We start from the raw sequence: 24011 nt of genomic DNA, 5'->3' as shown, positions 1-24011 counted from the left end.
TGTCCTGTACCCAAGAAAACAAAGGTAACTGAACTCAAATGACTATTGCCCCAGAGCACTCACTTTGATCCATATGAATGCTTGAGAGACTCGTCAGGATTATATGACCTCTGACTTTACATGAACACCTCTAGAAAACCCTTTAATGCTTACCGCGCCAATAGTCACACAGAGATATGCAATGCGCCATTGTTTGCCTGTTTGATTGCCTTACGGAGGGAATAACTACACTGTTTGTATTCGGCCATATTCCCAGTCACCTTTCCATGGTTAAATGCGATGGGTCGCGCTTTCAGTTTAGCRCGAATGCTGCCMTCTATCCACGGTTTCTGGTTAGRGTAGGTTKTATTAGTCACAGTGAGYACAACATCTCCTATACACTTCCTKATAAACTCAGTCACCATATCAGTGTATTCGTYTATGTTGCTCTCGGAGGCTAACCGGAACATRTCCCATTCCACGTGATCCAAACAATCTTGAMGCATGGATTCCGATTGGTCAGATCAGCTTTGAATAGTCCTTAGCACGGGYACTTCCTGTTTCAGTTTCTGCCTATAGGAAGGGAAGAGCAAAATATAGTCATGATCAGATTTGCCGAAGGGAGGGCAGGSGAGGGCCTTGTAGACATCCCGGATGTTGGAGTAGCAGTGGTCGAGTGTTTTAGCAGCGCGAGTACTACAGTCAATGTGTTGATAGAACTTCAGTAGCATTTTTCTCAAATTTGCTTTGTTAAAATCCCCAGCTACAATACATGTGGCCTTAGGAAATGTGGTTTCCAGTTTGCATAATGTCCAGTGAAGTTCTTTGAAGGCTGTCATGGTATSGGCTTGAGAAGGAATATACACGGCTGTGACTATAACCGAAGATAATTTTCTTGGGAGGTAATATGGTCGGCATTTGATTGTGAGGTATTCTAGGTGAACAAAAGGACTTGAGTTCCTGTATGTTATCACAATCACACCATGAGTAGTTAATCATGAAACATGCACCCCGCCCTTCTTCTTCCCGGAGAGATTTATTCCTGTCTGCGAGATGAACTGAGAACCCAACTGGCTGTACGTACTCAGGCAGTATATCAAGGGAGGCCATGTTTCCATGAAACAGAGTATTGTTACATTCCCCGATGTCAACTTTATTATTCCAGATACTGAACATTAGCAAGTAATATACTCTGAAACGTTGGGTGGTGGGTGCGCCTCCTGGAGCCGGACAAGAAAGTTCTACTCCGAGTACCTCTTTTCTGCAGCCGGTGTTTTGGATCAGCCTCTGGAAACAGTTAAATTGCCCTGGGGGGTACGACAAAGAATTCGATTCCGGGAAAGTTGTATTCCTGGTCTTAATGCTGGAATTGGAGTTACCGCTTCTCTAATATCCAAGAGTTCTTCCCGGCTGTATGAAATAACACCAAAAAAAATCCTGTGCTTAATAATCTAAGAAATAAACACAGAATAAAACAAAATACTGCAAAGTTTCCGAAGAGCTAGAAGCCACGGCAACCCTATCTTTCGGTCACCATTTTCAACGGGAAGCACTTCATGGCCATGCAAGAAAAATGCCCACGATGAACTGGTTCACTTACTGGCAGATGGCGTGGCGACGTTTGCGATGTACTGTGACGATCCAGTTAGTGGGTTATGTATGGGCAGACATAAGCTACGACAACGAACACAATGATTTTATCGATGGGCAATTTGAATGCACAGAGATACCGTGATGTGATCCTTAGGCATATTGCCGTGCCATTCATTCCTCACCATCACCTCATGTTTCAGCAGATAATGCACAGCCCCAATGTCGCAAGGATCTATACACATTCCTAAGAAGCTGAAAATGTCCCAGTTCCTCCATGTCTGCATACACCAGACCTGTCACCCATTGGGATGCTCTGGATCTACATGTAAGACAGCGTGTTTCAAGTTATATCCACAAACTTCGCACAGCCATTGAAGAGGAGTGGGACAGCATTTCCACAGGCCACAATCAACAGTGTGACTTTATGTGAAAGAGATGTGTCGTGCTGCATGAGGCAAATGGTGGTCACACCCGATACCAGTGGTGGAAAAATTACCCAATTGTCGCTTGAGTAAAGTGAAGATGTGTCAGGTTGTTGCGGGAGAAGTATCGGGTCAAGCGCAGACACAGGTGTTGGAGCAGATAACCACAGTGCTTTACTTCAAAACTTAATGCAAAAATTCCACAAACAGCCACCCACCGGCCTGAGGAGAGACACCATGGAACGAGGGATTAATACGGTGTAATCAGGAGGGAGTGTGTAACCGTATAACAAACCTCGTTTCAGGTCTCCTCAGGACGTTTAAAATGCGCCCCAACAAACCGCGACCCAGCTTCCGCAGGGCCAGTGGTGAAGGGGTAGGTTTCGGGTCGAGAGCCAGACCCGATCCCCCGGTTGCATACACCGGGCCTCACTGCTGGTTGGCGGTCGGCACGTTCGCCTTTTGTCTTCTGAGGCCATATGTAACCGCACATGGCAGCGTTCCAAGTCTCCTCTGAGTGCCGAACCATTCCATCCACCGCAGGAGCCTCAACTGGCTCTGATGCATGGTGCCAGGACCGGCTGGTAACCTAGCACACACTGAAACGGTGATAGGTTGGTAGAGGAGTGGCGGGAGGGAGTTTTGGCCATCTCCGCCCAGGGGGATGTAAACCGCCCAACTCCCCCGGCCGGTCCTTGGCAATAGGACCTCAGAACCATACCCACATCCTGGTTGACTCTTTCCACCTGCCCGTTTGCTCTCGGGGTTGGAAACCTGAAGGTTAAGGCTGGACCGAGATCCCCAGGCGTTCCATAAACGCCCTCCAGACCTTAGACGATAAATTGGGGACCCCGAATCAGAAAACTATACCTCAGGCACCCCCGTATGCCGGAATACGTGGTTGAACAGAGCATCCGCAGTTTGTAGAGCCTAGGGAGACCGGGCGCAAAGGAAGGAGACGTGGCAGGACTTAGAAAACCGATCCACAACAACCAGGATCCGTGGTGGTTAACCTGCGACGGGAGAAGATCCGTCACAAAATCGACCGATACTGTGAACCACGGTCGTTGTGGAACGGGAAGGGGTTGTTAATTCCCTCTGGGCAGATGTCTAGGTGCCTTGCACTGTGCACATACCGAACAGGAGGAAACACGTCCTTAGCTTAAAGTGGGCCACCAGTACTTTTCCAGCAAGGCCAGCGCACCGCCACCGATACCAGGATGACCCAGAGGCAGGGTGACGTATGAGCCCAACAGATCAAACATCGCGGACATCCAAACGGAACGTACATACGCCCAGCTGGACAGTCAGGGTGGAATGGGCTCTGAACGTGACGCCCCGTTCGATGTCCGCGTTCCACCTCCCACACCACCGGTGCACCAGGCGAGAGGCTGGAAATTATGGGAGAGGATCTGTGGAACGCTCCTCAGTATCATACAGTCGGGACAGTTGCGTCTGCCTATAACGATTCTGGGAAACCTGGTTTTGTAGGAAAGGCGTGAAATCAAAACGTAAAAAAAACATGGCCCACCTGCCTGGCGAGTGGTTCATTCTCCTCGCGCCCGGATGTACTCCAGGATTGCGGTGGTCAGTCCAAATGAGAAAAGGCGTGTCTAGCCCCCTCAAGCCAATGTCTCCACGCTTTCAGAGCCATGACAACAGCCCAGGCAACTTCCCGGTCCCCCACATTCATAGTTTCGCTCCGCCGGGCTGAGCTTCTTCAAAAAGAATGCACAGGGGCGGAGTTTGTGGGCTACCCGAGCGCTGAGACAGCACAGCCCCTATCCCTGCCTCGGACGCGCCTTCCACCTCAACAATGAATGCTAAGGAAGGATCAGGATGAGCCAGCACGGGAGCTGAGTAAACAGAGCCTTCAGGTGACCAAACGCCCTGTCGCCCCAGCTGTACACTGCAGTCGCACCGGTTCTTTCAGCAGTGATGGTAATGGGAGCCGCTACCTGACCAAAACCCCGGATAAATCTCCGGTAGTAGTTGTTGGCAAACCCTAAAAACCGCTGCACTTCCTTACCGTGGTTGAGTCGGCCAATTACGCACGGCTGAAATTGCGGGTCATTCTCCATCTCTACCCCTGACGCTGAAAAGCCGGTACCCTAGAAAGGAGATGGACTGTTGGAAGAACAAGACATTTCTCAGCCTTGACGTACAGGGTCATGCTCCAACAGTCGACCAAGCACCCTGCGCACTGGACACATGCTCGGCGCGTGTAGCGGAAGTATATTAGAATTGTATCTATATACACCACTACACCCTCCCGTGCAGGTCCCTGAAGATCTCATCCACAAAGGATTGGAAGACTGATGGAGCATTCATTAACCATACGGCATGATCGAGGTACTCATAATGCCCAGAAGTGGTGCTAAATGCTGTCTTCCACTCATTCCCCCATTGATACGCACCAGGTTGTACGCGCTCCTGAGTCCAATTTGTGAAGAAGCGTGCCCCGTGTAATGACTCGGTCATACTGGCTATGAAGTGTAGCGGAACTGTATTTTACCGTGATCTTATTTTAATCCGCGATAATCAATACACGGGCGCAAACCTCCATCCTCCTTCTTCTTCCACAAAAAAGAAACTCGGAGGAACAGGTGAGATGGAGGTCGAATTGTATCCCTGTCCCAAGTTCGGTGACATATGTCTCCATAGCCACCGTCTCCCTCCTGTGACAGAGGATATACGTGACTCCTGGGTAGTGTAGCGTCTACCAAGAGATCTATCGCACAATCCCCGGTCGATGGTGGTAGTAATTGAGTCGCCTTCTTCTTACAAGAAGGCGAGTGCCAAATCGGCATATTCGGAGGAATGTGCATGGTGGAAACCTGGTTTGGACTTTCCACCGTAGTGCACCTATGAAAACACCTACACACCTCCCTGAACACTGACAGGGACCATTCCCTTGAGAGCCCTCTGTTGCCCACGAAATAATCGGATCATGAGAGGCCCCAACCAGGGAAGACCCCAACACAACAGGAAACGCAGGAGAGTCTCTCCTCGTGCATCCCCTGCGTTCTCATAGCGATGGGCGCGTGTGACCTCCCCAACCAGCCCCGACCCCAAAGGACGACTATCTAAGGCATGTACAGGGAAGGGAACATCAACAGGAATAATGGGATCCCTAAGCTATGAGCCAAAGAGCGGTCAATAAAGTTCCCAGCTGCGCCCTGAATCTACTAGCGCCTTATGCTGGGGATGTGGGGAAAAACTCAGGAAATTCTATACGGTAACCACATGTGGTGCAAACAGAAGGCTCTGGGTGAGTTATGTGCCTACTCACCTGAGACGAGCCACCAGTGGCTCCGCCTGCTACCTCGGACTTCCAGGAGAAACCACCCAGCACCGGACAGCAGTGTTGCCCTCTGCATCCACAGTTGGTACAATGGAGTGGGTCCCCCTCCGGTCTCCCTCCTAGCAGCCCTCCCAACTCCATAGGGGTTGGATCCAAAGAGCTGGGTAATGGAATGGGCGGGACCCCGATCTAGACGCCCGCGGGAGGCCAACCAGGTTATCCAGGCCGGATAAGAATAAAATCCACCAGCTGGTCCAGGTTGAGAGTGGTGTCCCTGCAGGCTACGCTCCCTACGAAACGTTCCTCTCGTAGACTACACCTGTAATGATCGATCCAGGCCCGCTCATTCCATCCCGCACCAGCGGCCAGAGTACGGAAGTCCAGGGCGAATTCTTGAGCGCTCCTCATCCCCTGTCTTAGATGGAACAAATCGCTCTCCCGCCGCTCTCCCTTCAGGTGGCATGATCAAAAACTGCCGGAAGCGGCGAGAGAAGTCATTCATAATTATCCAGGTAGAACCCTCTCTTCCCCAGATGGCGTTGGCCCACTCCAGGGCTTACCAGTCAGACAGGAGATGAGGGCCCCACCCTCTCGGATTCCCGAAGGGGACGAGATGAACAGATGCCAGGTAGAGCTCCAGCTGTAGGAGGAACCCCTGGCACCCGGTTGCTGTTCCATCATACGCTCCTTGGAGCGAGAGCCGAATCCCACTGGAGTCCGACCGGTGGAGGATGACGGTGGTGTAGGTAGAGGTGCGGTGTGTGGTGCTGGGTCTGATTTACTGGGAGACCCTCCTCTCTCCCAATCTGTCCAATAGTTTGCAGCACGCGATCCATGGCTGTCCCTAAACTTATGCTAACATGGTCCGTGCTGTTGAACCTGCTCCTCTACTGGTAGAGAAGGGCTGGCTGCGCCTGCTGACTCCATTTGAAGAGGTCCGTGATTCTGTCAGGTTGTGTGCGGAGAAGTATCGGAGTCAAGCGCCAGGACACAGGTGTTGAAGCGAAACCACAGTGTTTTACTCAAAATTAATGGCCAAAAATTCCACAAATGGAAATAATCACAAACACAACGTAATAAAACCCAACAAACCACTAACGCACAAACAATCACGGACAAAACAGAAATTGAAAGCCAGAGGGGTTAAATAGGGGAACATGATAGGGATTTGAAACCAGGTGTGTATTATACAGACAAAACAAAACGAAACTGAAAAAGTGGATCGATGGTGACTAAAAAGCCCGGTGACGTCGACCGCCGAAAACCACCGACAAGGAGAAGGGGCCGACTTCGGCGGAAGTGTCGTGACAGAAGATACCTTAATAGAAAATGACACAAGTAAAATTGAAAGTCACACAGTAAAATCCTACTTGAGTAAAAGAGTATTTGGTTTTACAGATACTTAAAGTATCAAATGTAAATGTCATTGCTATAATATACTTAAGTATCAAAAGTAAAGTACAAAGTATAAATCATTTCAAATTCCTTATATTAAGCAAACCAGACGGCACAATTTTCTTGTTTTTTAAATTTACGGATAGCCAGAGGCACACTACAACACACCACAAAATGTACAAACAAAGCATTTGTGTTTGATGAGTCCACCAATCAGATGCAAATAGGGATGACCAGGGATATTGCTCTTTAAGGTGCGTGAATTAGACAATTTTCTTGTCCTGCTAAGCATTCAAAATGTAATGAGTACTTTTGGGTGTCAGGGAAAATATATGGAGTAAAAAGTGCATTATTACCTTTAAGGAATGTAGTGAAGTAAAAGTAAAAGTCATCAAAAATATAAATAGTACAGTAAAGTACAGATACCCCCAAAAAACTCCTTAAGTAGTACTTTGAAGTATTTTTACTTTAAAGTACTTTACACCACTGCCAGATACTGACTGGTTTTCTGATCCATGCCCCTACCTTTTTTAAAGGTAACTRTGACCAACAGATGCATATCTGTATTTCCAGTCATGTGAAATCCTTAGATTAGGGCCTAGTTAATGAATTTCAATTGACTGATTTCCTTATTTGAACTGAAACTCAGTAAAATCTTGCATTTTACCTTCATATTTTTGTTCAGTATATATTATGTGTATCGCCATGTGTATAGTGCAAAGTGCAAAGTGAGTGTTGTCATGGCTCTCTGTCCTTGGTGAGGATCAAAGGCGCCAGATCAGCTCTGCACAGGGCTGCCAGATAGCTAGACCTCCCCCCTCTCTCTYTCTCCCACCAGAGAGGAAGGGGGGAGTTGGGCCGGTTTTCTGACATAACGCCGACATTTCTCTCGCTTGCCCTGCAGTATTGAACAAAGAAATGTGCTGTGTCTAGAGAGAGACTCTTGCCAAAACTTCAACATCAAACAACAGACATTGGGACAATATATTTCAACATTYAAATGTTGGGGATGATGAGGGATGGAATATAGAAAATGTATGTCTATTTTGTTATGTCATTAAAATGATCAGAAAGACTGTATAACGGAAATACTGTAACTTAGGAAGGAACACATTCTAGCTGTAAAGTTTCCACCCTATAGGATGTTCATACAATATGAAGAACAATGAAACTATGTTTGAAAAGATAGAAATGTGAGTTTAGTCTTCTAATGAGATAATGGTTGTTCATGTCTGTTGCACACTATCTAAGCCACGCTCCTAATGAGGCCAGAGTGCTTAAAAGGACCTGAGAATTTAAATACAGACCAGAGAACGTGAGGACGTGGTCCACACGTTGAAATGGTTAAAAATACAAGATCAGAAAATGGTAAGACCCTCTGAAACTCTCAACCGAGTGAAGAAGGTGAAGACTAGACCAAAACATGCACAGTCTGCAGCTCTGCATGTAAAGTAGTCTAGGACAATTAACCCAAGACAGGAGGGAAGAACAGTTCTCTCTCACCACCGTGTGGTACATCTGATGTATCCATTCCAGAACAAAAGAAGCCTACRGCTAAGAAGGACATTGTGACCTCTGGTGGACAACCTGAGACTTGGATCAAACTACTTCCCATAGACGGTTCGAGTGGTTTCAACAGAGAGATGACAGAGAAGGACATCTAYGCATAAATATATGTTGCATTTCTAATCCGAATGARCGGTTGTTATGGTGCTAAATATTCATATTTACGGTGAGCGTAGTTTCCAAATGTATGTACGATAAGTCCACTCTCTTTGTCTCTCCCACTCTTTCCCCACCCCCTTTCCATTGTGTAACAAGCCATCATATCGGGTTAGTCCACTAGGGACTTTTCATTGCATTATGTTAGTAATCAATAACCTATACCATGTGTGTGTGTGTTTATGTATTTCTGTATGATTATTTAGTTAGTTAGTAAATAAATAATTAAGCCAATTTGTGTATTGCTGATTCATCACTTAGGTTTGGGTTCGTGCAGATTTACAAAGTCAACGACGTTCAGAATGAGACTGATATGAGGAAATGATTAATTGATGACTGGTATGATATCGATATATTCTTGAGTTMATTCGGGAATCGGTAACTCATTAAATAAACKTTTCCTGTGGTGCCCCAAATTCCGAATGAGTTAATTGTTACATGATTCATTTAATTGAGTAATAATTAAACATAGTAGGTATATATTCAATGAATAGCAGTCATCACATTAATGATAGTCACGTCACRACAGTGTTAACGTGCATAAAATGAAAAGGATATTTGTTAGGCAGGAGTTTTTACTGTGCTGCCCACAGTGCGGCAGTCCCACACACCCCTCCTCTGGTTTCCAGCTGGCGGGCCAGTGGGAAAAGGAGTCAGCTGTGGCATTGTACTTGCCCGGGACATAGCTGATGGTGAACCTGTAGGGCTGCATGGAAAGGTACCAGTGGGTGATGCAGGCATTGGAGTCTTTCACCCTGTCCATTCACTGCAGAGCCGGTGGCCCATCTCCATTAAGAACTCTCTGCCAAGGAGATAGTACCTGAATGAATCCAGAGCCCACTTGACTGCCAGGCACTCCTTCTCAACTGTCGAATTCCGAGCCTCTCTTGGGAATAGCTTCTGGCTAATGTAGGCAATAGGATGGTAGTCCCCTGGCTCACCCTGCAGAAGAACAGCTCTTACACAACACTCAGAGGCATCAGTTTGCACGGTAAAAGTATTGTCAAAATCTGGACTGTACAACACAGGTTGCTTACCTAGAGCTTTCTTGAAGTCCTCGAAGGTGTTCTCCGCCGCTTTTGTCCACTGGACCATGTTTGGACAGGTCTTCTTGGTCAGATCTGTAAGGACGGCAGTACCAACCTACGGTACCAACCTGCCATCCCAAAAACAATCAGACCTGGCTCTTGGTCTGAGGAAGAGGACGTCTCAATGACCTTCATCACCTATCKCCWGATGACACCATTCCCGATYACATACCCAAGGTATTCGGTCTCTGTCTTGACGAAGGCACATTTGGATGAATTGATTGGCGGCTGCCTGAATCCCATAGACCACCTTCAGATGCTGCAGATGCTCTTCCCAGATGGAGCTGTGGATGATAAAATCATTGAGGTAGGCAGAAGCAAAATCAAACAGACCAGATAGTACCTGATCCATGAGCTGCTGGAAGGTTGCCGGCATTCCGTGACATTCAAACTGCATTTTTGGAACAGCCCCCAGGGGACCCTGAACACCGTCAGCTCTTTGGACCTGGAACTCAAGGAAACTTGCCAGTRGCCTTTACACAAGTCAATGGTATTCAGGAATTTGGCCTTACCCAAGCATTCGATGAGGTCGTCAATGCGAGGGTTTGGATAGGAGTCAAACTTCGACACTGAGTTCAAGTACCGGAAGTCAATGCAGAACCTGAGAGTGCCATCCTTCTTTGGCACCAGCGCCACAGGACTGCAGCACTCACTCTGTCAATTTCTTTYTTCAGCGCCACCAGGAGACGCTCAGGGATACGGTAGCTCATACATCTGGCAAGAGCATGTTCTTTCAGCATTATGTCATGCTCAACCAGGTATGTGAGCCTGGGACTTTTTGGAAAATGACTGGATCACAAAGGGCTCTCACCTGGGCCTGCTGGTATTCTGAGAGGTGGCTGAGATTCAGATAGAATTGGAGGGGGTCTGACCAGTTAAGTGATCATGATCACTGTCCTGATCATTAATACATGTTCAGATCTGACTGATGACAGGTAAGGGTTGCAAAGGTACTTTTTTTGCCTCTGGCTGAAGTCTTTTGCACCGAGGACAATTTGATATTTAATATTTAATATTGCAGATAGATTAGCTTCCATCATTGTAATTGTCTGTATCATTTCCAATCCCCATATATTTTTTTGTAAATATACAGTACCAGTCAAAAATTTGGACACACCTACTCATTCAAGGGTTTCTTTTCTTTTTTTTTTTAAACTATGAAATAACACATATGGAATCATGTTTTAACCAAAAAAGTGTTAAACAAATCATAAATATATTTAGGTTTTAGATTCTTCAAAGTAGCCACCCTTTGCCTTGATCACAGCTTGGCACACTCTTGGCATTCTCTCAACCAGCTTCATGAGGTAGTCACCTGGAATGCTTTTCCAACAGTCTTGAAGGAGTTTCCACATATGCTGAGCACTTCTTGGCTGCTTTTCCTTCACTCTGCGGTCCAACTATCCCAAACCATTCAATTGGGTTGAGGTCGGGTGATTGTGGAGGCCAGGTCATCTGATGCAACACTCCATCAATCACTCTCCTTCTTGGTCAAATGTGAACCGATTCAGGAAACTAGGTGTATGTTGCAAGTCATGAATTCACAGGAGAGCCGTTTGAATGTAAAAAATATTTTTTTATCACATGTGAACATGTGACCTTTCATGTGCCTTAATAAGAAACTTGTATGCCATCTGTAAATATGAATACAATTGTTAAATTACGAGCCTTGTTGGTTAAGCCACCAGAAGAAGAAAAAAAGATGATTGGCTGAGATAATGGATGGGCTGGACATGCCGGGAGAGGAGTTCAGATTGGTCTGCCATATTGACGGCTGCTATCTATTTGAGCTCGTCAGTCTGTGTTGGTAATCCTGTCGAATGTGGCCTTAAAAAAATGATTGTGTAGTTGAGCTGCATAAGTGTTGCTCTTCAATTTCTAGAACATCAAGTTTTGAAATCAATGGAATTAGAGTATGATAGCTAAAGAGATGGAGAAAACACMTGTCTCCTGATTACATCTTCTGCAACGTGGCATGGCATTCCTGACAGGGAGACGCGTCCATCATGCATGGACGCGTCATGATATACATCATGATGTATACAGGTAAGATAGTCTAGCGTTAGCTAGCTACATTTTCAGATATTACACGTTTCTAATTTTTACACGTTTCTAATTTTGACAAAGTGGTATCATTTCAAGCTAAAGCGTACTGTTAGATAGCTAACGTTAATTGACTTGCTCCCTAGCCGACTATTATTATAATGTTTACCGGAGCCGTTTTCTTTTCTAGTTAGACAAATGTTAGCTAGCTAACATTGTACCTGGTTGGTTAGCTCCCAGCACTATGGCATTGTTGGCACTTTGTTCATTGTTGTTTAATTAGCTAACGTTAGCTGGCTGACTCTTTAGCTAACGTTACGTGACGTGTGTGATCTTAAACATTGTTTATCTAGCTAGGTTGATTGTTTACTTTGCTAACGTAAACTCACGTAAACTCCTACATCGCTTTGGTCCGTACAATTGCCCTTATTTTAGCGCACCAAAAACGTAATACTTCCAGATCAACTGTAATGTCAATACCATTGTAAAGCACAATTTCTCCCCGTTCCAACATTATCAATTACATGACCTAAACGCTGCCCGTTTCTGCATAATTCAAGGAGGCAATGAGCCCCGTCGGGTCTTTTTTAAGAATGGCGGGTGGGGAAGTGAAATTAATGCGTGATAGTGAGGAGAGATGTTGTGTGGGAAAATTGCATTTTTTCACTCGATCTGTCCAACTTATAACCTTATCGCCTCTAAAATGTAAATAAAACACTATAAAAAGTTTATATAATGTGTCATTACATACCTATTTGAAGGTTTGTGTCGAATTTGAATCGGGTTTTTAGGGCGGTGCTAAAGGGATCTTAGAAGTAAACAGCGGCTTTGAGAATGATGATCGCATGCAATGATGACGCAAAAAATGACTAGGTATCCCCCCCTTACCCCCGTCACTGTCCATTTCTTGTTTTTAAACGATGAGAGAAGTGTTACACCTGGTGGAGAGAGATTGTAAGACAGAAATAGTTGCTTTATGCGTGCTGTACGTTACAACATGACACGTCACGATGTAACGGAGGGTCCATTTTTTTCAACTTTTCTCCAATACTATAGAGCCATTACCATGTCGATCAATGCTTGAATAGAAACCTAGTTCACACCCCCGATTTTGAAGTCAACACAGTCGCTACAGTGCCATTTAGTTTTCATTGTAGCCTCGTTTGAATGTTGCGGTTGCGCACATTTGTACGGAATGGGGTGAGTTTACGTTAGCTAGCTATATGTCTTAAGCTAAAGTGTACTGTTAACTAGCTAGCTAACGTTAGCTGGCTGTCTCCCTAGCGGACATTATTATTTGTTTCCCAGAGCTGTTTGCTTTTCTAGTTAGAGCCCAATGTTAGGCATTGTTGGCACTTCGTTCATTGTTGTTTAACTAGCCAACGTTAGCTGGCTGGCTCGTTAGCTAACATTACGTGACGTGTGTACAACAGCCGTTGAATATGGCCGGTGTCAGTAAACGTCTGCAAAAAAGTGTAATGAAATTGTTGCCAGCAGAGCTGGTTAGGTTGTTTTCATGTTATCCAGAGGTAAACAAATCATCGGTCAGAGTGTCAAGTGCGTGCTCCGAGAGCGAAATGAGATGTGTGGGGCTAAAACTTAAGAGGGTGTGAACGATGCTGAATGGGTGTAGACAAAGAGAGCTTCACTAGAAGGYGATTTTCTCAAAAGTGAGTTTACAAGTTGATCAACTTTCAAAGCAGAATTACTTTCCCATTGTCCCTCAAATACAGTGTATGATATACCATTTTGTAGCTCTGRGTCTCTACTTTTATCCAATGTAAAAAACAACATTTCACATCTTGCTACATAAGACCGAATCCAGGTTGTGAGTCACAAATAACCCTTACACAGCCTGGAGGTGTGTTGGTTCATTGTCCTGTTGAAAAACAAATGACAGTCCCAATAACAGCAAACCGAATGGGATGCCGTATCGCTGCAAAATGCTGTGGTAGCCATGCTGGATAAGTGTGCCTTGAATTCTAAATAAATCACTGACAGTGTCACTAGCAAAGCACCCCCACACCATCACACCWCCTCCTCCATGCTTCACGGTGGGAACCACACATGCGGAGATCATCTGTTCAGCTACCCTGCGTCTCACAAAAACACAGTGAACCAAAAATCTCAAATTTGGACTCATCAGACCAAAGGACAGATTTCCACCACTCTAATACCCATTGCTTGTGTTTCTTGGCCCAAGCAAGTCTCTTCTTATTATTGGTTTACTTTAGTTGTGGTTTCTTTGCAGCAATTAGACCATGAAGGCCTGATTCATGCAATCTCCTCTGAACAGTTGATGTTGAGAGGTGTCTGTTACTTGAACTCTGTGAAGCATTTATTTGGGCTGCAATCTGAGGTGCAGTTAATTGCCGATTTCTGAGGCTGGTAATTCTAATGAACTCATCCTCTGAGGCAGAGGTAACTCTGGGTCTAGTTTCATCAAAGCGCTTGATGGTTTTTGCAACTGCAAAATTGAAATTTTCTGGATTGACTGATCTTCATGTCTTAAAGTAATGATGGACTGTCGTTTCTCTTTGCTTATTTGAGCTGTTCTTGCCATAATATGGACTTGTCTTTTAGCAAATAGGGCTATCTTCTGTATACCAACCCTACCTTGTCACAACACAACTGATTGGCTCAAACGCAACAAGAAGGAAAGATATTACACAAATTAATTGTTAACAAGGCACACCTGTTAATTTAAATGCATTCCAGGTGACTACCTCATGAAACTGATTGAGAGAATGCCAAGAGTGTGCAAAGCTGTCATCAAGGCAAAGAGTGGCTACTTTGAAGAATCTCAAATATAAAATATATTTTGATTTATTTAACCCTTTTTTGGTTACAACATGATTCCATATGTGTTATTTCATAGTTTTGATGTCTTCACTATTGTTCTACAGTGTAGAAAATAGTAAAAATAAAGAGAACCCCTGGAATAAGTAGTTGTGTCCAAACTTTTGACTGGTTCTATATACTGTACATACAAATATTTTTTGAATGTATTTTCCTTTATTATTTTCCACTAACCCTACCATCCCTTCCCTAATTGGAGTAAACTAATGAACAACAACACAAAGGCTTCTACTTCCAGCTTATACATACTATGTCACACCCTTCATCTCCATTCAAACCCTCCCATCTATCTCTTAACACCATCCATATTGTATTTCTTTGCCATATATTTTTCAACTGTGCTGTTTCACAAAAGTTCTGAACCTTTCTATTCTCATAGTATTATTATATTATTGATCGATTGACTATGTCTTTTCAAATCTCCCAGTAGTGCCATCTGCAGAGTTAGCTCCAGGTAAATGTTGCAATTCTTCAGCCATTCCTGGACCTATGACCAAAAACAAGCTACATATGGACAGTACCAAAATAAATGATATAATGACTCTGTCTCTTCKCAGCAAAATCTGCAGAGCTGGGAAGGTTGTATCCCCCATATACACTACCGTTCAAAAGTTTGAGGTCACTTAGAAATGTCCTTGTTTTTGAAAGAAATGCAACAACAAAAAAGTCCTTTAAAAAACATCAAATTGATCAGAAATAGTGTAGACATTGTTAATGTTGTAAATTACTATTGTAGCTGGAAATGGCAGATGTTTTATGGAATATCTACATAGGCGTACAGAGGCCCATTATCAGCAAATATCACTCCTGTGTTCCAATGGCACGTTGTGTTAGCTAATCCAAGTTTATCATTTTAAAAGGCTAATTGATCATTAGAAAACCCTTTTGCAATTATATCACAGCTGAAAACTGTTGTCCTGATTTAAAGAAGCAATAAAACTGGCCTTCTTTAGACTAGTTGAGTATCTAGAGCATCAGCATTTGTGAGTTCGATTACAGGCTCAAAATGGCCAGAAACAAAGAACTGTCTTCTGAAACTCGTCAGTCTATTCTTGATCTGAGAAATTAAGGCTATTCCATGCGAGAAATTGCCAAGAAACTGAAGATCTTGTACAACGCTGTCGACCTCATCAGCTGATCCAGGTAAGAAAACAAATATTGATAGAAAATAAAGGTAAATAAATGGTGTACTACTTTTGGCCAAGGATGTCAGGGAGAACCAGCTGTGCACTTGAAAAACAAAGCAATGAGAGCTCTAAACAGCTGACTGACGAAAGCAAACAATTATAAATCAATGGATAAATCTAATGCATTGGAATAAAGGCATAAGYACATTTTTTTTAATCAAGAATGTATGGCAAACATGCATAAAGGAGCTCGGCTGAGGCCGAAATTCAGCACTACTGAGTGGACAGCACTGCCACGTAGAAATAAATGGTTTAAACCATAACAGAGACGTGGGGTGTTATTTTCCTTTGTAAGCTTTTATTTTCATATTTACCACATTTTAAAGAAAGATGAGACTGGTTAAATTAGCATTATTTACACTTATTGCATTTATGGGAGCTAAGGTCTCATTCCCCCGTAATTCGCACCGACTCTACCGATAGTTTTGTCACAACTGTTGCGTTAAATAGCAAATGTGCCTACTCTGGTCTTGGCACATGCACTCTAGCCAACAGCTTGCAGATACAGTGTGGGTAGGCAAGTTTACATGAGACAATGTATAAGAGCGATAATGTTTGTATTTGTCAACGTCCGTCAAGCATCGATGATCATGTCACCAGAATAAGATCATCGGCATTTATTGGAAAAAATGCACTTTCACCACCCTGTGACGTTCATCCTAATTTATTTCCTGTAGCCTAATTCAAACGGCATGGTTTCCCGAGACATATCATCACGTGACTCCAAGTTTACTTCGATATGATGGTTATTATATCAATACTTGCGCATAAAGGCGTTTCCACCGCCATTTCTCGCATAATACATTTTACCGATACAAAAAGATGCCACCATGTAGAACGAACAAATTATGTCTGCATTTATTAAATTGTACCAAAACTTCCTGTTTCCATTTTTTTTAAATACGGTATGACTTTACTCGCATGGAAACGTGGTTACTGGTAGGAAAATATTTTCTTTATGCGGATTTAGAATATTCGCTTAAAATCTGTCGCCAGTAGAATGGAAACGTAATGTTTATTCGACAATACAAAAAGTTTGTCACAAACTTTCAGGAGTCCAACGTGAAACGTGATTACGTCATTCACTTGTTGCGTTGAGACTACTGCCRCGTTCAAGTACTAGTCGGAACTAGGAAACACGGACTTTTCCGACTTGCTAACTGGTTGAAAGTGGCACGTGTTCAACTACAACCAATTAGCAAGTCGGACATTTTCGMGTTTCGACAAGGACTTGAACCCGACACCCGCCTCTGATAGTGCAGGAGTTTGTAATTTTGGTTTCAAACTCGAAGCATTTTCCCATTTCTATTGGCAATTAGGAAAACTGGTCTTCATAAATTTACTTAATTCCCGATATTCCCAAGGAGGGAGAGGAGCTGGTATCTGGTCATTTCCATGCATGGGAGTGACATAGGAGAAGCGAAGGGAGAAGTCGTATGATTCTGCCCGCTGTCCGTCCGTTTTCCATTCCTGCTACCGCATTGTCAACTCAGAGTGATAGAAACGGAAGAGCCAGGGCCTTGGCGAATAATAAGTGGCACACCAGAAAACGTGAGTTTTAACAAACCTCTGATGATTGACATTAGAGTAGGGTATAGCGGATTGCCGATGGTATGCGGTGTCATAAACCGGGGGTCGAGGAGAAGATGGGCGATGACTTCATCATTCAACCGGTTTGTGTGTGCCAGTTCAGTTTACCAGCTAGGAATTGAATAGGAACGAAATAGCGGGGTTAACGCTTGGGGGAAGTAGACTATGCTATAGGGCGTTTCAGTGTTTCCGGACGATCTCCTATTCTATCGCTTATTTTTGTCTGAAGTCAATTTTGTAGACTACATGGAATGAGATTAAATTATTCACGCTTTCTTGAGCCAAATCAATGACTGCATTTGAGGTTCATTCATTTGTACTTTTTAAAAGATTGTCGTTTTCCACTTGCTTTAGGTTCTGAATGATGCAATATCGTGCGTGTGTGGTGTTTAATTTTTTTTATTGTTGAGAGAAGCCATAGGTTTCATTTCTTCTCTCAGGAGAATATCATATACTGAACAAAAATATAAAAGTAACACGTAGTGTTGGTCCCATGTTTCATTAGCTGAAATAAAAGATCCCAGAAATGTTCCATATGCATTAACTTATTTCAACAACAAAAAATGCACAAACTTGTTTACATCAATGTTAGTGAGCATTTCACCTTTCACCTCATTAATCCATCCACCTGACAGGTGTGGCACATCAAGAAGCTGATTAAACAGCATGATTGTTACACAGGTGCACCTTGTGCTGGGCACAAAAGGTCCCTTTAAAATGTGCAGTTGTCTTGCATAACACTCCCTAGTGTGCAATTGGCATACTGACTGGAGGRATGTCCACCAGARCTGTTGCCAAATAATTGAATGTTAATTTCTCTACCATTACCRATGTCGTTTTTAGAGAATTTGTCACTAAGTCCAACCGGCCTCAGAACTTCAGGCCACATGTAACCACGCCAGCCCAGGACACTCTGGCTTAGACTTACTGACAAAACTGTTTGCACTACTGAAGAAGTACAGCAGAAACCGTCTCAGGGAAGCTAATTTGCATGCTCGTCGTCCTCACCAGGGTCTTGACCTGACTGCAATTCGGTGTCGTAACCGACTTCATTGGGAAAATGCTCACCTTTTGATGGCTACTGGCACCCTGGAAAAGTGTGCTTTTCACAGATGAATCCCGGTTTCAACTGTACTGGGCAGATGACAGACAGTGTGCATGGCGTCATGTGTGCAAGCGGTTTGCTGATGTCAATGTTGTGAACAGAGTGCCTCATGGTGGGGTTATGGAATGGGCAGGCATAAGCTACGAACACAATTGCATTTTATCGATGGCAATTTGAATGCACAGTGATACCATGACGAGCACCTGAGGCCAATAGTCGTGCAATTCATCYGCCRCCGTCACCTCATGTTAAATCATAATGCACGGCCCATGTCTTCAGGATCTGTACACAATTCCTGGAAGCTGAAAATGTCCCATTTTTCAATGGCCTGCATACTCACCAGACATTTCACCACCCATGTTTGGGATTTCCTTATGAACTGTAAAATCATTTAAATTGTTGCATGCTGCGTTTTATAATTTGTTTGGTGTGTGTATATAGTCTAGCCTAACATTAGTGCAGAAGAAGATGCACTGTTTTAGATGCTTCACTACCACATTCTCTGCCTAATCCAGTTTTTTTCTGAACCCACTCACCTTTTTAGGGTATGATTTAGGCTAGGTGGGTGCCAGGCCTTCTATGCACCACCAATAGTCATTCCAGCACTGTTCACTTATAACCTGTTTCACTGCTCATTTAGTCAATAGATTTTATTTCAAACCATGACGAGTGTCCATCCTCTCTTGGTGTTGTGACTCCTTTTTATAAGACTCTCTCCATACAGGGGGCACACGCCTACTCATTCCAGTTTTTTCTTCTTTATTTGACTATTTTCTACATCGTAGACATAAACTATGAAATAACACACATGGAATCATGTAGTAATCAAAATATATTTGATGTTCTTCGAAGTAGCCATCCTTTGCCTTGATGACAGCTTTGCACACTCTTGGCATTCWCTCAAGCAGCTTCATGAAGTAGTAAACTGGAATGCATTTCAATTAACAGGTGTGCCTTGTTAATTTGCAATTTCCTTAATGCGTTTGAGCCAATCAGTTGTGTTTTGWCAAGGTCGGGAAGGTATAAAGAAGATAGACCAAGTCCATATTACATCAAGAAAATAAAATAATGATAATAAATGATTGCATTGCAGCAAAGAAACCACCACTTAAGGACACCAATAAGAAGAGACTTGCTTGGGCCAAGGAACACGAGCACTGTCTTTTGGTCTGATGAGTCCAAATTTGAGATTTTTGGTTCCAACCGCCGTGTTTTTGTGAGACGCAGAGTAGGTGAACAGGTCTACACATGTGTGGTTCCCACCGTGAAGCGATGGGGTGCTTTGCTGGTGACACTGTCAGTGAGTTATTTAGAATTCAAGGCACACTTAACCAGCATGGCTACCACAGCATTCTGCAGCGATATGCCATCCCATCTGGTTTGCACTTAGTGGGACTATTAATTTGTTTGTCAACAGGACAATGACCCAACACACACCTCCAGGTTGAGAGGATGCCAAGAGTGTGCAAAGCTGTCAAGGCAAAGGGTGGCTACTTAGAAKAATCTAAAATACGTTTTGATTTGTTTAATTAGCYACCCTTTGCCTTGACAGCTTTGCACACTCTTGGCATTCTCTCAACCAGCTTCACCTGGGATGCTTTTCCAACAGTCTTGAAGGARTTCCCACATACTGTATGCTGAGCACTTGTTGGCTGCTTTTCCTTCACTCTGCGGTCCAACTCATCTCAAACCACCAAAATTGGTTGAGGTCGGGTGATATGATGCAGCACTCCATCACGCTCCTCCTTGGTCAAATAGCCCTTACACAGCCTGGAGGGGTGTGTTGGGTCATTGTTTTTGGGATGCTGTCCTCAGATAATCGCATGGTATGCTTTCATCGTAAAGCCTTTTTGAAATCTGACAAAGCGGCTGGATTAACAAGAAGTTCATCTTTAAGCTGATGTATGACACTTGTATTTTTATGAAAGTTTATTATGACTATTTCTGTGTTTTGACTTTGGCGCTCTGCAATTTCACCGGATGTTGTCGAGGTGGGTCGCTAGCGAAACGCCTGCGCCAGAAAGGAAACCTCCAGATGAGCTTCAATGCCATACAACTCTCCTTCCGTGGCCTCCAACTGCTTTTAAATGCTAGTAAAACTAAATGCATGCTCTTCAACCGATCGCTGCCCGCCCGACTAGCATCACTACTCTGGACGGTTCTGACTTAGAATATGTGGACAACTACAAATACCTAGGTGTCTGGCTAGACTGTGAACTCTCCTTCCAGATTCATATTAAGCATCTCCAATCCAAAATTAAATCTAGAATTGGTTTCGCAACAAAGCCTCCTTCATTCACGCTGCCAAACACCCTCGTAAAACTGACTATCCTACCGATCCTCGACTTCGGCGACGACATATACAAAATAACCTCCAACACTACTCAGATTGCATCCAGTTTGCTATCACAGTGCCATCCGTTTTGTCACCAAAGCACCATATACTACCCACCACTGCGACCTGTATGCTCTCGTCGGCTGGCCCTCGCTACATATTCGTCGCCAAACCCACTGGCTCCAGGCCATCTAAGTCTTTGCTAGGTAAAGCTAGGTAAAGCTACCTGGGGCGGCAGGGTAGCCTAGTGGTTARAGCGTTGGACTAGTAACTGAAAGGTTGCAAGTTCGAATCCCCGAGCTGACAAGGTACAGTCTGTCGTTCTGCCCTTGAACAGGCAGTTAACCCACTGTTCCTRGGCCGTCATTGAAAATAAGAATTTGTTCTTAACTGACTTGCCTAGTTAAATAAAGGTTAAATAAATAAAATAAAAAAAAGCTCCACCTCAGCTTACTGGTCACCATAACAACACCCACCCGTAGCACGCACTCCAGCAGGTATATCTCACTGGTCATCCCCAAAGCCAACACCCCCTTTGGCCGCCTTTCCTTCCAGTTCTCTGCTGCCAATGACTGGAACGAATTGCAAAAAATCCYTAAAGTTGGAGACTTATYTCCCTCACTAACTTTAAGCGTCAGCTGTCAGAGCAGCTTACCGACCGCTGCAGCTGTACTCAGCCCATCTGTAAATAGCCCATCCAACTACCTACCTCATCCCCATATTGTTTACTTGGCTCATCTCGSTCAAGCAATTTCCTTGTGGCGGGCCAGGTGCCAGCAGGCTGACTTCGGTCATCAGTTGAGCGGTGTTTCCCCTGACACATTTGTTCAGCTGGCTTCCGGGTTAAGTGAGCCGGTGTTAAGAAGCGCGGTTGGCAGATCATGTTGGAAAACAAAAGATTGCATTTTTTTTTACTGGCTGTCTAATGGTAGTAAAATGATGATTCATAGGCAGTTTTACTTCTTCAATTCAACTATYATTGAGTTAAAGTACACAGATACTGTACCAGTCAAGTTTCGACATTAAAGGGCTTCTTTATTTTTACTATTTTATACATTGTAGAATAATAGTGAAGAAATAAAACCTGGAATCACGTTGTAACCAAAAAGGTGTTAAACAATATTCTTCGAAGTACCCACCYTTTGCCTTGACAGCTTTGCACATGCTTGGCATTCTCTCAACCAGTTTCATGAGGTAGTCACCTGGAATCCATTTCAATKAACAGGTGTGCCTTGTTAAAAGAGAAATCATGGATTTCTTTCCTCAATGCATTTGAGCCAATCAGTTGTGTTGTGACAWGGTAAGGGTCGTATACATAGCACTATTTGGTATAAGACCAAGTCCATATTACGTCAAGAACAGCTCAAATAGTTAAAGAGAAACGGCAGTCCATTACTTTAAAACTTGAAGGGCAGTCAATCCGGAAAGTCGCAAAAACCATCAATCGCTATGATGAAACTGTTTCATGAGGACCACCACAGCAAAGGAATACGCACAGTTACCTCTGCTGCAGAGGATAAGTTCCATTAGTTAACTGCACCTCAGATTGCAGCCCCAATAAATGCTTCACAGAGTTCAAGTAACAGACACATCTCAAAATCAACTGTTCGTGAAGGCCTGATTCACGCAGTCTCCTCTGATCCAATTGCTGCTTTGCTGGTAACACTGTCAGTGAGTTATTTAGAATTCAAGGCACACTTAACCAGCATGGCTACCACAGCATTCTGCAGTCCCACTCAGTGCAAACCAGATGGGATGATCATTTGTTTGTCAACAGGACAATGACCCAACACACACCTCCAGGCTGTGTAAGGGCTATTTGACCGTGATGGAGTGCTGCATCATATCACCCGACCTCAACCAATTTTGGTGGTTTGAGATGAGTTGGACCGCAGAGTGAAGGAAAAGCAGCCAACAAGTGCTCAGCATACAGTATGTGGGAACTCCTTCAAGACTGTTGGAAAAGCATCCCAGGTGAAGCTGGTTGAGAATGACAGCATTGCACACTTGGCAAAGGGTGGCTAATTTGAAGAATCTCAAATATATAAAATATATTTTAATTTGTTTAACACTTTTTGGTTACTACWTKATTCCATATGTTATTTCATAGTTCTGATGTCTTTACGGTTATTCTCCAATGTAGAAAATAGTACAAATAAAGAAACCCTTGAATGAGTAGGTGTCCAAACATTTGACTGGTACTGTATATATTTGTTCAACAACCACAATCCGTAAGGCGCAAATAGCTAAATTRGAGAGCAGCAGTGCACGTCAATGTGCCATGTAGATCTCAATAATGAGTGATAACAGCATTGCCCGTAGGCAACACCACTGCTGTCGCCCTTGCCTCCAACTAAGCGTTTATTCAAGTTGGATAATCTTTGGATGCTGACAGCAGTCACACCTTTGGAAGACAGCTTGGACTGTAGCCTAAAAAAGCCTTTTCCTGCTCTTTCCCGCGATCCATCAAACACATTTAGTGTCATAGTGGTCTCTGACTTGTGGTCAGACTCGCTCAGGCGGAACAAAATTTAACTTGCACGTTTTTTCCATGCTGATTTAGAAAGTTGAGAAATTACATCCAACAATTAAAATATTTTAGAGTTTATGTAAGAAATCAGTCAATTGAAATTAATTCATTMGGCTCTAATCTATGGATTTCACATGACTGGGAATACATTTTTAAAATAAAGTTTTTATGTAGAGGCATGGATCAGAACCAGTCAGTATCTGGTGTGAACACCATTTGCCTCATGCTTTGCGACACTTCTCCTTTGCATAGTGTGTTCATTGTCCTTACCTTATGCTTGCCCATGCCATAACCCCACCGTCACCATAGGGCATTCTGTTCTCAATGTTGACATCAGCATACCGCTCGCCCACACGCCGCTGTCTGCCATATGTCCGGTACAGTTGAAACTGGGATTCATCCATGAAGAGCACGCTTTTCCAGTGTGCCAGTAGTCATCGAAGGTGAGCATTTTGCCCACTGAAGTCGGTTACGATTATTACATAATTTTTTTTTTTTTACCTTTAACTAGGCAAGTCTGTTAAGAACAAATTCTTATTTTCAATGATGGCCTAGGAACAGTGGGTTAACCTTTCTAGCCCAGGGGTTCCGCTAGCGGAACACCCACAACATTCCTCTGAAAAGGCAGCGCACGAAATTCAAAAATATTTTTTTGAAATATGTAACTTTCACACATTAACAAGTCCAATACAGCAAATGAAAGCTAAACATCTTGTTAATCTACCCATCGTGTCCGATTTTTAAAACATGTTTTACAGCGAAAACACAACATATATATTTATGTTAGATCACCACCAAATCCCAAAAACACAAAACATTTTTCCCAGCCAAAGATAGTCACAAAAGCAGAAATAGAGAG

The 24011-nt window shown here is 43.7% G+C and overlaps 1 protein-coding gene across 3 annotated transcripts in view; it reads left to right on the top strand.

Moving 5' to 3' along the window:
- The first annotated feature begins 17052 nt into the window (after positions 1-17052).
- The window catches only part of LOC111965385 (mitogen-activated protein kinase 9), a 29051-nt gene continuing 22092 nt past the window's right edge, over positions 17053-24011 (top strand). For all 3 annotated transcript variants that reach the window (XM_023989559.2, XM_023989556.2, XM_023989558.2), the window contains exon 1: positions 17053-17143. The gene's annotated coding sequence lies outside the window, so the exon portion shown is untranslated. The remainder of the gene's footprint in view (positions 17144-24011) is intronic.

Source organism: Salvelinus sp. IW2-2015, linkage group LG6.1, assembly GCF_002910315.2.
Source record: "Salvelinus sp. IW2-2015 linkage group LG6.1, ASM291031v2, whole genome shotgun sequence".
NCBI classification, from domain to species: Eukaryota; Metazoa; Chordata; class Actinopteri; order Salmoniformes; family Salmonidae; genus Salvelinus; species Salvelinus sp. IW2-2015.
The sequence above is the reverse complement of the archived record's forward strand: the minus strand, read 5'-3'. Positions and strand labels throughout refer to the sequence as shown.